We start from the raw sequence: 13141 nt of genomic DNA, 5'->3' as shown, positions 1-13141 counted from the left end.
ATGATCGACTTCTGTGAACCCTCGTTATTCCTGCATCTTAATCTGCACATCCTCCTTTCTGATCTAAGTGGTATAACTTTTGTAATATTCAATGATTTAGGATTGGACCGTATGCACATGGAGGAGCAGGCAGTTATGTTATCAGGCAGCTTTATAAGTTACTTCAAAAAATAGCCTTTACTTCATCTAGCCGACAATAATATGTTTCTGGCACGGCAGCATCTTCTTGTCATATTTCATTTACGTTATTTGCTGATTTTATTCAACAAAACTAGCATAAGCCTAGAATCTAGTGCAAGGTGCTACTTTCCCTTATGGTCAGTGCATCAAGTGACTTTATTATCATCATTAATAACGTTACTTGTTTAGCACAAAATGTTGTAATATACAAAAACAAAAAACATAATCTTACTTATTTAATGTTCTGCATTTGTGCTTTGTTTTCTTTGTTAGCTCGTTACTACACCCATACACAGCGCTAAAGTCCTGCATACACAGATTGGCTTTGTTCTTGACTGGTGTGATTGAATGACATTTGTCTTGGAAGCATTGTACAAATGTGGCGGCGCTATTGACGCATGCTCAGGGTCTGTATGTGTATATCTATGATGTTTACACCCGGGGACCTCAATTTTGGTCCCCATGGGGATACAAGTCCCCATGAGTATGTGTGCATTCAGGTTAAAAACGAAAAACACACCCACACATATACACTGAAAAAATTATTCAAAGATGATTCCTTGGATTTACTTTAGTGGTTGTAAACAATTCATTTGGGCTGAATTTAAACAAACAAATTAAGTTGAACATTATTACATTTAATTTGTTTGTTTAAATTCAACACAAATAAATTGTTTGCAACAGTTCTGCATGCAACACTCAGTGCAGTAGCTTTTGCTTTTCATTTAAATGTTGGCATTACGTAGACTTTTATTGATTTCAAAAACAGCTAGTTATAAATAGTATGACTTTATTTTTTCAAATTAAAATGATGTTCACAGTAACTGAACCTCATTCACTTTTTAAATCCTGGTTTAACAATGAGAAAAAGGAGGTTTTTGTTGTTTTTAGTTTACTTTTGGGTGAAAAGCTGTTCCTTTAAGAGGGTAACAATTCTGCTACAACTAGTAATAAAAATAATTTTATGTAATTATGATTCCATGTAATTAAAATACATTTAAGAAATGAATTAAAAAATGTTCATGTGAAATTACATTTAAAAAAGGATTTTATATACACAGAATCATATTACATGCTTTGTTGAGTCAAATGTCAGTACTTCATTGTTTTAAATAATGTTTGACTACATTTCAAAATATGTGTAAAATCATGTTATTGTGATGTTCAGTAAGAACATATATGTTTGTAAAAGAAAAACAAATTAAATATTATACATCTACTAATGAATTCTCCATTAACAACTTTAGTGTTCAACAGAAAAAAGAGAAGAACATTCTTTTTGACAGTAAACTTTTTAGGAAAACCTATCAGCTGTATCTTTTTGTATTTATTCATTTAATTTTAAACATTAAAGTTGTTGATCATGATAGTCGCTATAAAATATCCTGGAAACATACATTGATATAAAGATATTATCTCAGTCTGCATTACATTCACACCGATGTTTTTAGGAAGCCAAAAAGAAATGTAAAAATAATAATGAGGATGACTATAATAGTGCTTTATGAGCTTTTATTTTGGCCGGAAACTGCAGGTTTTTTGAAAGCATATGGGGGGCACAGCTGCACCACCTGCTCTTGGAATAGATTGTGATTCTTGTGCCAGGATTATTGTTGCTGTGTATTTTACGGTCTAGTTGTTTTCCTTTCATCCACTCTTTGTCAATCCACCGCTCCTCAGAGTCACAGGTGAAGTGTAATTTGCCTTATATATTCAAGCATAGTGTATATAGGTCACGTCAAAAATTGATTTGCCCTTTTGTGAAATTTGTCATGTTTAATAAATCAAAGACGTTTTGTGATTGTTTAAAAATCAAGACAGTGTTTCCTTTTTTTTTTAGCGATGCTCCAATATGTATTTTTAGAGCCGATACGGAGTACCGATTCCTCGTCATGGTCATCAGCCAATACGGAGTACCGATTCTGGTGCTTCAAGCTTAATAAAACCTTAAAATTGCTTAAAGCGCATTTACATTTTCCCTCCAAGTATGATACCTAAGTGAAGATCTCCTTTTTCCTAAAGGAATAAATGAAAGATGTTGCATATAATCCTTTAAACACGTCTCTTATAACCATTTAGTGTGGACATGTCATGGTCAGAAGCAAATTTACAGAAAATATTAGATAAAACTGATTTAAAAATGGTAAGAAAAATGACTTGCAAAGCAATTTGGAAACATTGCCAATGGTGAAAGAATAACTATGCATGGTAAGTTTAAATGCATCTTCCTCTTGTAAACCTGTAAACAAACACTTGTTATCGGTTCATATAATCGGCCAGATTAGCATGTCCGATCGAGTTATGAAATGTGATTATCGGCTGATAACGATCAATCGGAGTATCCCTAATTTTTTTTTCTTTTGGGGGAAAGTCTTATATATTTTATTTCATATTTATTTATTTATTTATTTTTATTCTTTTACAATTTTAAGGTTAAAATTAATGGCCTCTGTTGTCCAATAACTTGCCTTATAATCGTGAATTGCCTATTTAACATAATGACCTAGTTCATTCTTTAAATAGCATCTGAATACTAATATCTCGCAAAATAAGTAGAACAAATAATATGGACTGTCATCATGGCAAAGACAAAAGAAATGTTGTCTCTGTCAGTTATGTTAAAAAATGTCTGTTAAATTATCAGTTATGTTTAAAAATTGGTTGTTAAATCAGTTATGTTTAAAAATGTCTCAGAATAAAATATTCGCTCTGTTAAACAGCACTTGGCAAATAGTTTTTAAAGAATTACAATTTCAGAAGAGGGCTAATAATTTTGACTTTCGCTCAGACACACGCGGACACACACACACATACACACTCATGTTGTTGCATTGTCTTTGGTCCTTCTTTTGTGTTCATCGTTTATGTTCTGAATTGTTTGCATTGGTGTTACTTGTTTAATCCATAACAGATCTGCAGTTCTATTTCTCCCCCTACACAAAGCTTTTAAGATTCATCAAAGCTAATTAAAAATCCTGAACAAATATCCTGAAGACATTCCCTGACGTTGAGCCAGTGTTAATCACCCTCTGAGATCGAGAGCCACTGAATATTAATGCCAAGACTGTTTGAAGAGGACATGCAAGAAGCAGATTACTGTGATCACAGCAAAGCAAATTGAATTGCTGAGAAATTTAGAAAAGAAAATTAAAGTGAATTTCCTGTCTAATAAAAATGCATTTGTTTAATAGGAAGTCCAAAAAGACATTTAAAATAGATCATTAGTTTACTTATTACTCTAAGGTAATTAATTAAAAACTGGAAACAGAATTGAAAAACATTGCTTAATGATAAAACTCTAAATGTTGAGAGTGGCATGTATTTGAATATGTAATCAATTTTAGCAATACACTGAAATAAAATCCTGGACTGAAACTGAAAATTCTGGAAATGCTTGACTAAACCAAAATAATTACTTATTATATTAAATAAAATAAGGTAATTTGTAAGAATTTTTAAATTTAACTTTGTGTATCGATGAAAAAAAACACTCTCAAACCAATAAAAATACCACATTTTATGACTAAAATTTCATTGAGGGTGAATGAGTTGAGAGGCTACATTTTACCAGGTCTGCCATGACAACACAGCAGCAGGGACAAGTGTCTTCTACAAAGAAATGTTCCATTGTCGCATTATTATTCCACTGGGCTTTGCTTTTATATTGAGCATCTACAAGTTTGACCATGGCAAAGACAATAGAATACACAAGACATGACACTTGTATAGTTTTGAATGGGAAAAGTGTAACGGTCAATATAGTAAATGAAGCCCCACCTTTCAGTACAAGAACCAATCAGCGATTGCTATAGACTGACATTTCTCCGGTGGAGGGACTGGGACCAGATGTGAATTTCTGACTAATGTTTAGAAATGGAACTAAAGAGACAGTTGTTGTTTAATGTAATTGTTGTTTTATAATATGAAATTTAATCGTAAGCTTGGCAAGCAATTTTGAAGAATTTGCCCAAGCATACTGCCCAAGAGGCATTTCAAAAATGGCAGCTGAGTGACATGACTTGCCTTAAATAGAATTTGACCATGACACTCTCGTAATGCTCTTGCGTTTTGGTCATCATGGTAACAAAGCACCCTTGTGCAGCACAAGTCATTGAATTGAATTTGTTTTATAGCGCAGCACTTTCCGCATCCAGTGTGAAAGTTGCTTTGCACTGCATAGTATGGATGGAGAGAGGGTGAAACCAATGTGCTAAACACTGTGGGTCAGCGTAGCCTTTTTTTGGTCTTTAAATGTTATTTTTTGGCAGAATTTTTTTCACCAGACGAATATTCGTTGCATGCCTAATAAATGTGGAAAAATATACATATATTTTGCACATATTCCTCTCAGTAACAAAAAAAATATTTTTTAGCAGCCACCCTGCCAAATCTTTCTTCTTGTATATAAATATTTTTCAAGGGATTTTAAATGAAGCAATTTTTCGCAGTATTTAAAAAAAAAAAAAAAAAAAAAAAAAATTCTTATCGAGAAAAAAAAAAAACTGTTGTCCAATAACTTGCCTAATTATCCTAACCTGTCTAGTTAACCCAGTTAAGCCTTTAAATGACACTTTAGGCTGAATATCTTGAAAATTGAGTAGAAAAATATTATGCACTGTCATCATGTTATTAAAACTATTTTGTTTAGAAATTTCTTTGTTTAACAGAAGTTGGGGGAAAAATCTAGAAGAATAAAATTTTAACAGGAAGGCTAATCATTTTGACTTCTACTGTAAATATAATAAGAGTAGAGCAAAAACAACAGTTAAAATATTTGGTCATAACAATGTAGATGATTAAAATTAATGAAAATATAATCATGCAAATCCGGTAGTGAACCCAAATGTAGAAATGTATTTACAAAAATGTAATAATTAATTTATTAATATTATTATTATTATTATTGCTTTTACGCTCCACAGCAAACCAACCCTTTCGTTCTAAAATGCTAATTATTTCCAAATTTATTCATATAGCATTATACATTTTCAAAATATTTATTTATCTCGCAGAGTCACATTTTTCCCGCAATATTTATTTGGCCTTTTAAAGTGTTGTTGTGGCTTTTTATATATGCTTTTAGATGGAGGAACAGATGAATCAAAAATGTTCCTTCACTTTAAAAGTGCAGACTCATGAAAACTCCACTTTTCCTGAGCATATACACACACACACAAAGTAAAAATGGGGGAACCGGGCACAATCTTCCTGTCCGAGGATCAGTGTTATTGCTGTGTGATATGAATCTTTGCACTTCTATTGCTTTGCTTATTTATGAGCTCATCTCCACCAGCCTGCCTCTTCTGACCTTGCTTTTCATTTAAGGTCATCTTCCTGCAGGCTGGTTTTGAAGTATTAATTATTTAATCTCTTCATTTCTTTTAAATTGGTCACGCTCACACCATTTATAAAAAGAATGAAGTTCTGCATGGATTATTTCTTTTCTCCCCTGCGTTGTTGCCTTCAGCTACACTTTTATAGCTCATAGTGCTGCGTCAGGCTTTCTGTAAAATTATTATTATTTTTTCTTCTTCAGCTATTTCCTTTTACATTGGACTTGTCGTCTTCTGCTTTTTTTTTTTCGCTTGAAGTGTGAAAGAGAAAGATGTGCCTCATGGCTCCCTCTTAAAATCACTGACCTAGAAACTTCGCTTCAGAGCTTCTTTGCCTTCTTTCTCGTTTGTCAGACCCGTGTCTGCTTTCTGCTTAGTAGTTCTAACATCTCAGCCGTCCATGTCTAAATCCTGTCATTGCTGACAGTCTTCATAGCAGCCGTGTTACACTTGCCAGGTTACATTAAACATTAGCATTAACATTTTTTTTGATGTTCATCTTCATGTGCACACACACACACACACACACACACACACACACACACACACACACACAGACACACACACACACACACACACAATGAAACTAATCCATTAATACAGTAGAAGCTGAGGTTTACTTTTTTAAATCAATCAATCAATCAATCGATCAATCAATCAATCAAACTTTATAAATAGTACTTTACAAACACAGAAGTCAAAGTGCTGTACAGAAAGAAAAAAAAATCAAAATATGCATAATTGTATATAATATATATGTAAAATACAAGATAAATAATATACATCTAAACTATTGAAAAGGCATATAAATTAAACTATCCAGTTATTAAGATTAGGTGTCAAATTCCAACAAAAAAATAGAAGTTTTAAGAGCTGATTTAAATGAGAACATGGAAGAGGGCTTTCAAATCATTCCAAAGTTTAGGATCAACCACAGTGAAAGCACGATCCCCTCTAAGTTTATGCTTTGTTTTTGGCACGATCAGGAGAAGCTGATCATCTGACCTGAGAGAAGGAGGGAGCTTATAGGGGTGTATCAGCTCAGAGATATAAGGTGGAGAAAGACCATTTAGTGATTTTAAAATTTAAAGGTTTTCTAACATTCACTGGCAACCAATGAAGCGAAGCTGACACAGGGGAAATGTCTTATTTGCAAGTTAACAGGAGTGCTGCAGCTTTTTGCATCATTTGCAAATGAGAAATAGCTGAGCTGCTAATCGCCAAATACAGTGGACTATAGTAATCTAACCGAGTGGTCACAAAATCTAGTGGCTTTTTTAAAACGCTTTGGGTTTTAGAAAAGCGCAATATAAATAAAGTATATTATTATTATTAAAAGCATGGATTACTGTCTCAAACTTAATAGAAAAAAGCTAGATTAAATGTCAATTTACCTCTTGCTGTGCCGTCAGATTTTAATTTTAGCAGTTGATGATTTGCGCTCCTAACTTTCTTATCACACCGGTGTGATTGTACGCTTCAGTGACCAGCACCGCTGTGATCGTATGCATGAAACAGTTAACAGATCGTGTGATAGATGGGACAGCTTTAATAGACAAACTAATGTCGAAGTTTTTTAGATTATAGTCAGTCATTTAAAAAAATCATATAATATACATCTCATGATTGCATTTAATTGCTGGACCTCTTCTATTTTATTTTATATATTTTTTATCATTATTTTTGAAGGACATTATGAAATGTGACCAGTGTTGAATGTGTACAAAGTTAAGGTAACTAAACTATAGCCACTGAAAAAGTAAAAAAAGGGACTTAATTAGTTACTTTTAATTAGAGCTGCACAATTAATCGTAAAAAGATCGCGATCTCCATTTGACCCCCTAGACGATCTTAATCCAGCATTTCTACGATTCTGTCAATCATATTTTCAAGTTCAGGAGAGAAGCAATGATGGCCGCACAAGTCTTCACATTGTTTTACATGCGTTGTTTAGCAACATGGACACCTCCAAATGGTGTTGAAAGAGTCACATGTTGTATTTCTAAGATATAATACACCCCCAAAATGTAATTTCTGTCTTCATGTAATGTATTTGCGACCCCAAAATCACACATGACTTGAGCTGACCATCAGCTGTTACGACAAAGAGGGCATGCGCGCGCCTCTGAATGAAGTCTACTTTAGTGAACAGAACCTGCATAGGCTGTGAATAACAGGTAATAAAGTTGTAAAAAGCATTCAGTTTGTGGCACAGTGATCGTTTGGGAGCCTTGCGGAAAGTGAACCGCTCTTAGCAGTTAAAATGAAACCGAAAGCGCACACAGTGTTGCGAGATGTAGCTGACTGATTCCAGCCCAAAGAGTATCCAAAACCCACCGAAATGCAAAAATACCCACCCAGTCTTCTGTATTCACGAAAATCACGTCAGCGACAGATTTTAAGCAGAAAATTACAGATTGTAAGCATGTCTCAAGCACATTCTCATTTTAGTTATGCAGCTCTACTTTTAATACTTTCAAAAGTTTTTTGCTGCTTCTTTAAACTACTTATTTAAAATGAGCTGAAGCGGCACAGCTTTTGATATATGTTTTGCAGATTAACTATTTTAGCTTAAGAGAACAAACCTGTAACAAACCAGTATTTTTACTAGTAACTTTTTTTTTACACAGAAAAAACAAAGTGCTCTGAAAGTGCAATAAAGTGTGCTTCTACTAAAGTGTTTTTGTTTAATAATAAATGAATTAAAAGTAAAATAAATAAAGCACATGTTTCTAACAAACTATAAATTTATAACCAAACAAACTGATATAAATTAATAAGTAAATCTCAACAACTTGAAAAAAGTCTATTGCTGTTTTAGTGTAGCTTAATTCTTCCTGTTGACACGTGAATCTTGTTAAAATGTACCATGCGGTGACTGTGCTGGAGCATTATTTCCTGAGGTAATGACGAGCATAAACAACCAAGAGAGGATGAAATTCAGCACTTTTATTTCCATTTTCCATTCCATTTCCATTTTTATGCGCTTATGCATGACTGCATTATATAATTCATGATAAGTTACGTCATTATTTTGTAGAACTTAGTGGATTTTCTTACATAACTCTGTGAGTTCCTCACTCTTTTTTAAAGCCAAGTTGCATCAACTACTTTTTTGGCTCAGTCAAATTTATGCATTAATAACCATGTTAAATAAAGCTTACTGATTATATTATTCTTTTTAAACCCGAATTATGTTTTAAGTTTCTGAAAATGTTCTGGAGGCTCCTATAAATGAGACCAAATTATTATAATAATTCAACACCTTTCATGTATATACAGTTGAAGTCAGCTGATATTTGATGTCCATTGTACTGAACACGGGTTATTGTAGTCTCTCCTCTCATCAGACAACTGCTCTAAAAATTGTATTATTGAAGCAAATTCAATATTACAAAACCAATATCCAATTATGTCAAAATGGCTTGAATATCAGCAAGAAATATTGTCAAATTTATATATATATATATCGGTAAATTATATATTCTAATCACGTGACACAAAATGCTGCAATAATGATGCTGAAAATTGAGCTTTGACTTAACAGAATTAAATGAAGTTAGCTTTGTTACCATCTGCTTATTCTTTGCATATTTTTGAATATTACATCAAAATATACTTAATGGAAATGATAAAAATCACATAAAAATACATACGAGCACAGTTGAGTAGGATAACATTTTTATTTGCTAGAATAATTGCATAAACTAAGATGCAAACACATTTACTGATTCAAAATGTAATGCGATAGACGTGAAGAGACATTATTGGACACTAATGTCTATTAGCATATTTGAATAAAACATAGTTGCTGTAATATATTTAATTTAGAAACAGTTGACTTTGAACTACTAATAATTTAATGTATAGCTTATTACTGTATAAATGCTGGCTTGTTGTTTTCTAGAGACTTCATATGTTGTGTACTAGAGACTGCAGCTCTGCACAAGACATTTGGCCAGCGGAGAAATTAAAATGGTCATGCCGAACTGAGTCTGGTTCTCTCAAGGTTTTTTTTCTTCACTCTCCTATTGGTGAAGTTTTTTTTTTCCTCTCCGCTGTCGCCACTGGCTTGCATGGTTCAGGATCTGAAAAGCTACTCATCGATGAATTTGCTCTTCAGTATTTGGACTCTCAGTAATGATTTCAAACCACACTGAACTGAACTTAAACACTAAAAACTGAACTACCCTGATCCAGTTACTATGACCATTTATGTGAAGCTGCTTTGACACAATCTACATTGTAAAAGCGGTATACAAATAAAGCTGAATTGAATTGAATTGAATTTAATTTAATTGAATATCTTCACGCATTGAAACAATCTTAATGACCCAAACTGAACACAAGTGTATTTTACATTTGTATTTAAGTAGAATATACCAGTGTTTTTAAGAGTCCTACATACCCATAGTTTATCATAACAGACATTCTGAATGTGTTTTCTTTTCAATGTCACACTTTGTCAGTTAAGCTACGGGGACCGTAAAGGTATTAAACAGCCCTTGAATAAGTAATCATATACCTTAGTAAAGTTTGCAAAGCTGTCCTGGCTTGCTGGCTCAGCTGAAATTTTCTCCACACTTTTTTTGGTGTCATATTGAACGCTGAGACTACTTTACAAACACCTCTCAACACCTCTGAGGAGCTGCAGTGCTTCATGCCACAACCAGTATGTCAGGCATAAATAAGGTTTAACCCAAGAATTCTTGACAATCTTGACAGCCCCGAAGATGACGGTCATTTACATTCTAAAGGAAAATAAACATTTCATTTCACATTTGACAACATGACACATACCATAAAATCAGTCTGCATTCAGCTGCAGTCTCTAGAAGCTTGGGGATTGAAGTAAGTATTCTTGTAAACTCCATAAACTTTTATATTTAAAACTATTGGGGCTGGCAATAAATTCTATAAATCAATTCTTCACACACACACACAGAAGGTTTAGGTTGAGCATACACATTAGGCATTGGTTTTAGCCCTTTGTGTTATAGCTTTCAGGTTAATTTGTAGCACAATGCATATTAATAATAATATGCTACCTGGGTCTTATTTCAAAACACTTATCAGGTGCCAAATGCACCAGGTGCAAATGCAGTCAATATCAAGTAGGGTTGTAACGGTATGAATTTTTCACGGTATGATAATCGTCTAAAACAATACCACGGTTTGACGGTTTTGCGGTATACGGTATGTTACAAATGTTACAAAATAATAGAACAGTGAAGCAAATTTGACTTTTTCCAAATAATATATTTTTAGTTACTATAAACAACACCACTTACAATGAACAAATAAAAATAAGAAAATAATAAATAATGTGTCAAAGTCCAAATAAAGTCCAAATAAACATGGTGCAAATCCTCAGTAAAAAATAGATATAAATATTTACTATACTATAAATAGTTACATAACGAAACTAGATTCAATATGGAACATCCTTAGGTTTATGTGCCAGCATGGATATGGTTGTCTATGAATATGGATTTGGATATGGTTGTCTGCAATGCAGACAAACAGCTGCATCTTCATTTGCGTCTTTTGAAAACAGCAAGAGCAGCAGTTCGTCTTTGCTGTGTCACTGTTTTGTCATGTTTCTGTGCTGCTGTGCATGCAAAAGTACTTAGTATGAGAATTATTTCAAGCAAAACTTTTTTTTTTTTTGCGTTTTATTTAGCCGCGCATAAATGTATGCCTTTCTCTCATTCCGTGTTGTTCAAAAAGCTTGGTCCACAAACAAAAGCGAAACCTATGCTTATTGGTTGTGATATAGCGAGTTTGAACCAATCTGGGCATGGAGGAGGGACAATGCATCAATGTATCATGTCTGATTTGTCCGGAGACACAGTGACGAGCGTTTCTTTGTCAAATCAGCGTTGTCAAATGTTGATGACGTAACCGCACTGATTCCGGAGCCTCTGAAAGTCCGCGAATGTTATACAGCACTGGAAAGCTGAGATTCTCTTCTTTATGCCAATCTTTGAATTGTATGAATCGGATCAGCGGATCAAAAGTTATTAAACATTTAAGAGCAATACTTATTTTAGCCGCGGGCGGCTGTCTCGGTCTTTAAGGGTTAAAACCGTTGATATGCAATTGTTCATGGTATGATAATCGTGCACGTTCAAATCGTGGTAAACCGTCATACCGGTATATTGTTACAACCCTAATATCAAGTATATGAAAAAAGTAGCATATTTAAAACAAAATAGTCTGTAGCGCTATTTCAAGTCTGTGGTCAACAAAATATGATTTTTAAAAAGAAACTTTTCCTGCAGTTTTCCACAAGATGACAGACATACCTACATATGTACAGATATACATAAGTTAAAATTAGACAACAGGTGTGGCAAGGTGTTTTAGGCTCTATATACTGCTGTTGAAAAGATTTCAGTGGTTTGCTTTAGTTTTTTTATTTTATTTATAAAACCGTATTTATGAAAAAAAAAAAATTTTAAAACAAATTAAAATCTTTCAGTCTTAATCAAGGAGTCATCCTTGCTGAATAAAAGATTTTTTTTTCTATGAAGATTTAATACTTTTCAAATCATTTATAAAATTCTTTAGAACTTAACAGGGCTTGACATTAACACCCCCCAAATCCGGGAAATTTTCAGCTGTGGTGGGTTAGACAGCCACCATCTCTAGCCACTTTGGCTGGTTAAAAATACATTTTAAATTGTAGTTTTCTTAAAAGCTGGGTTCAGCAATAATGATTGCCAAATCATGCAAATTCGCGTTGGCACGAGCAAAAGAAAGCAGGGGAATACTGATTACGAGGATGATCACTTGCGCCAACAGCTGATGTGATGCACGCGACTGTTTAAAACGCGTGGCTGGAAATGAAACTGGTGTGATCGGTTCTCTTTCAAATAGACTAGATAAATTTCCGCTCTACGGAAATTATGCATTTATTTAATGCCCCGCTGTTATTATTATAATCACAAAACCTTTTAAAATTTTTAACAGAAATAATCTTTAAAATAATGATGTATATGGTTTCCTCTCTCTCCTTCGCGGTTCAAGTGCCCGCGATGCGTGATGAAAAGACAACAGCAACGCGCATGTTGACTTTTTGTAAACAGTTTTGTTGTTTAAATATGATATTGCATTAATGTGCATCCATGCTTTATAAGCTGTAAAATAAAAAGTAAAGCCTATTTGTTGCGTTTATTACGCAGATCCAGGTCAACATCAGCGCTGGTTTGGCATCAACACGTCTGTATCAAACAGCAATATTCTTCTTCCATTTTGCTTCTTTGGCAAATGTGTCTGTAGGCACGGGTTATACGTTATCGTCCCGCAAGTTGTCTTGCAGTTGAACAAGGGGCCGAAAACAAGGCGCACCTCACTGCCTTTATGTTGACAAGGAAAAAGAAAGAGAAGAATCGCGGTCCTCTTATGAAACGACTGAATCAGCTGGGTATCAATTGTGCAAAAGTGTTGCTGTCTGTGTTGTGACAATTGTAATATTTAATACTATTGTGATATTCAAGATTTGTACATTCATACAGCTCTGGATAACTTAAAACAGCGATTAGACCTTCAGAGCGGCATTAATGCGTCCTGAAGTAAAGCGAAACGGCTATAAACTCCAGCAAGATAGAGTGATTACAGAGATA

General features: G+C 33.8%; 1 protein-coding gene across 8 annotated transcripts in view; it reads left to right on the top strand.

The window, feature by feature from the left end:
* The window catches only part of ctdp1 (CTD (carboxy-terminal domain, RNA polymerase II, polypeptide A) phosphatase, subunit 1), a 214229-nt gene that overhangs the window by 67483 nt on the left and 133605 nt on the right, over positions 1-13141 (top strand).

The sequence above is a fragment of the Danio rerio genome, chromosome 19, assembly GCF_052040795.2.
Source record: "Danio rerio strain M-AB ecotype USA chromosome 19, GRCz13ab, whole genome shotgun sequence".
Classification (NCBI taxonomy): Eukaryota; Metazoa; Chordata; class Actinopteri; order Cypriniformes; family Danionidae; genus Danio; species Danio rerio.
Note: the sequence above shows the minus strand (reverse complement) of the source record. Positions and strands in the feature narration are given on the sequence as shown.